This window comes from Panthera tigris, chromosome A1, assembly GCF_018350195.1.
Source record: "Panthera tigris isolate Pti1 chromosome A1, P.tigris_Pti1_mat1.1, whole genome shotgun sequence".
In the NCBI taxonomy this organism is placed as follows: Eukaryota; Metazoa; Chordata; class Mammalia; order Carnivora; family Felidae; genus Panthera; species Panthera tigris.
In genome coordinates, this window is record NC_056660.1 from 195,610,761 (window position 1) to 195,614,861 (window position 4,101).

Here is a 4,101-nt window from a genome sequence, read left to right on the forward strand (position 1 = left end):
TCCTACAACCCCCTGAGCTTCTGGTTCCTTTCCTGGCTCTGCCAACAAGCTGTGAGCTCCAGAGGGAGGTGGAAGATGACCTCCATGGTCACCACTGTGTCCCTAGGGCCAGGTGCAGAGGGAACTCTAGATCAATAGTTGTTGAGGACACTAACCTGCATTATGGTCTCACTGGATCTGAGTTAATAACCTCTCCCCCACTTTACCTGTGAAGAAATTGAGGCCCAGGACCTGGCTGTGGTCATGCAGCTAAGAGTGGAGAATGTGATTCGCCATCTCTCTGGCTTTAAAGCCCAGGTTATCCCCTTCTAGCCTTGACCCTTTTGAGAGCCCCAGCCATTGCTGAAGGCAGGTGGTTACAAGTTTCTGGATTCAAATGCAGTTCTGCCATTTATCGGCTGTGTGACCCTGGGCAGGTCACTTACCATCTCTGAGCCTGTCTTTTCTCATCTGCGACATGGGATAATTATAGCTATCCCCAAATGTGGTTATGGGGATAAGACGAGATCATCTGTGCAGAGACTGGCACAAAGGGAGTGCCCAATGGACAGGGTGATGGAGAATGAGCCCTCTTCATGCCCCTGTGTTAGTGCAATTATTTATAGCAAATAATTTTTGGGCTCAAAGTTCCCCAGTTGGATGATGGATCGTGTCAATACAGATCAATGTTAGCACTGTCGCCTGCAGGACAGTACCGCTGCTTAGAGACGACATCCCCCAAGAAGGTGAGGGCCCTGCAGGGAGGGCGGAGCTCTGCGCCTTCTCCTTCCTGGGCCTACAGCAGGGCCAGATGCATGACGCACTCACCCAGTGAAGTGGTTTCTGAGAGTGGAGAACCCCCTCCACTCTTCACTTGTTCACCCGCTTCCTCTTTCATTCACGCATCCAGCACTGACTGGGCTCCCCATCTGCTGGGCGTCAGCCAAACGCAGGACATAAACGAGACCTGGAGAAGCCCAGGCCCTGCCAGGGAGCTTGCGTTGGGGCTGGAGGTCTTGGGACAAAGTCAGTCAGTAACCTGCTTAGAACAGCACTTGTGCTGGCCGGGAGAGGGGCTGCGAACTCAGGGGCCAGAGAGAGGGTGAGACAGGCCGACAGCAGAGTGGTGAGCTCAGTCCAGACGGAGACAGAGGCAGAGCCACGTGTAGCAGTAAGAAGGGGCCAGGTGAGTTCAGCAGCTGCAAGCCCAGCATGCAGTGCAGGGGGAGGGTGGGTGGAGAGAGGCAGGGAGAACGGCAGCAGATAGATCCCAGGGGTCCCATGAGCCCTGCTAGAATAGGGACCTGACCTGCACTGCCGTGCTGGAATAGTGCCCCACAGTGTCGTACCCCGGATGCCGGAGACCGTTGAATCCTCTGGTGTAGGGGTTGGGGTGGTCGAACCTCTCTGGCCTGGGGTTGTAGCACGACCAGTAGCCAACTGTCCTGGGTCCCTGGCTCCTGGCGTGGGCTTCTCCACCGTGAGATAGGGGAACTTCCTAAATCCCGGGGCATGGGTTGGGGTTGAGTGGTCAGGAGGGTAGGGGACAAGTTGTACCTGCCATGAGGTCTGGAGGTGCCAGGAGCCAGGAGCCAGGTGGGGAGATGAGCTTTTGGCCCTTAGTATGTGCAAAAGTGTGACACAGCCCACACAGTGACTTTGGGATTTCCTAATCCTTGGGCTGACATGCAAACCCTTTTCAAAGTTCCTCTGCTACAGGAAGGAGTGATGTCAATCCAAGATTCCTGCCCTTCATCTTCCCGGCCGCATCACTGCGGCTTCCTGGGCATTGCCTCACTGAATCCCAGGCCAGTTTCACCCCATGTCCACTGACAGCACGTTTGCAGCTGGGGAGGCCCGGGATCACTCTGTGCAGTGTGGTGGTCATTAGCACAGGCTCTGTGGCCCAGCTGCCTGGTCCCAACCCCAGCTGTGCCGTCTGCTGGCTCTGGAACCTTGGGCAAGTGACCTAACCTCTCTGTGCCTTAGTTTCCTCCCCTGCAAAATGGGAATAATTAATAGAACCAGCCTCATGGTTGAGAGGATTAAATGAGATAAATATGCAAAGAGCCTGACATGGTGCCTGGCACATAAACAACACTCAGAAAATGTTAGGGGTCTAAATGCCATATTCCCAGGAGGGGAGAGTACTTTCCTGCTTGCAAAGTTTTGGAACACAGCGTGTATTCACTGATTCATTCATTCTTCAAACACCTAAAGTCAATGGATCATAATGGTCATGTACACGATAGGCTCAAGAAGCAGTAATACTGCACCCCCCCCCCCCCCGGCTGTGTGATCTTGGGAAAGAAACTTAACTTCTCTGAACTTCGGGACACTAACAACACCTACCTCTAGGGTTGAGGATTCAATGAGAAAACTTCAAAGAGCGCTTGACATGCTGCTGACACATAGTAAGCACCTTTGCTAAACCTGCTCTGCCAAATGAGGAAAGTACTAGAAAGGCCTGGGAGGCACAGGAAGGACACTTGCCTGTCTGTCAGGGATAGGGAGGCCTCCTGGAGCTAGGGAGTAGGAGGAGCCATGGGAGTTTGCTGCATGGACAGAAACAGCAGAGCAAGCAGTTTCTTGGGATCTGGAAAAGAGGTAGGTTCTGCTGAAGTGGACTAGGTCACCCCTCGGGGCCACCCTTCTAATCCTTGGGCTGACATGCAAACCCTTTTCAAAGTTCCTCTGCTACAGGAAGGAGTGATGTCAATCCAAGATTCCTGCCCTTCATCCTCCCGGCCGCATCACTGCGGCTTCCTGGGCATTGCCTCACTGAATCCCAGGCCAGTTTCACCCCATGTCCACTGACAGCACGTTTGCAGCTGGGGAGGCCCGGGATCACTCTGTGCAGTGTGGTGGTCATTAGCACAGGCTCTGTGGCCCAGCTGCCTGGTCCCAACCCCAGCTGTGCCGTCTGCTGGCTCTGGGACCTTGGACAAGTGACCTAACCTCTCTGAGCCTTAGTTTCCTCCCCTGGGGCAGATCCCTTGCGGGGCCACATCCCTTCTCTACCTCAACACCCTTCACCAGAGAGGGGTCTCTGGCAGACTTGGTCAAGGACTTTGGGAGAATGGTATGGAAGCTGGGCACCCTACCCTGAGATTAGACACAAACTTTACCGACATGTTAGGGGTTCTCAGGTTTTCTTGAGGCCATCCGTGGACTTCTGAGGGCAGTGGCCTCCGCCATGAGCGAGCATTGGAATCCCTCAGGGAGCATATTTCCTGGGCAGGTTTGTACCTCTCGTCCCTAATTCAGCAGGCCTGGGATGGCCTCAGATTCTGCATTTCAACAGGCACCTCTACGATTCTGAGGCTGGAGTCCCCAGACTATACATACTTGGTGGTGCCCATCTAGAGGCTCCCATGAAGAGCCCATGGCCTACAGGATGAAGTCTGGGCTGGGTTGTCAGGGGCTCTTTTCACCTGGACCTCACCCTTTCCTACTTCCACCTCTGTTCCATCCCTCTGGCTCACCCTGAGTTTTCATCCTCTCCGCCCCCACACCAGTCCTTCTCGTGGATTCTCTTTCTGTCTGGAGGACTCCTCCAAGGCCCATTCCCCCCACGATATATGTAGCCCTTTGTACCCCTGTCACTACATGAAGGGACTCCCTCCAAACGTGTTGGACTTGAGAAAGTTAATGTCATATTGATGACCCCACATATGTTGAAGATCTGACGAGAGTGAGGACGACTGGATGTGTTTGGAGACAAGGTCCAAGGAGGAGTGCGAAAGGACCGGAGTGCTCAGCCTGGAGGAGTGGTGCCTCCAGGGAGCACGGGGCTGCCTCCACATCATGGGAGGCCGATCGAGAGACAAGGAACAAAGTTGTCTGGGGGTCCAGAAAGCAGCACCAAAAGTGACAGGAGATGCCCCCAGGAGGCAGTCTGTTCCCTGATAGGGAAGCACGGGCTATACTTTCCAACAACAGGAGGCGTGCAGGTGACCTACCAGTGGTAGTGAGGGGAATGCTATTGAGCCAGTGGCCCCAGTAGCAGAAAGCGGTGACCTTGGCTTCAGACCCTGAGAATCCCAAATCTGTCTCTGAGTCTTCCCAAAAGTAACTCTGTGATCAGAGATAAGTCACTTACCGTCTCTGACCTTCCCGCTT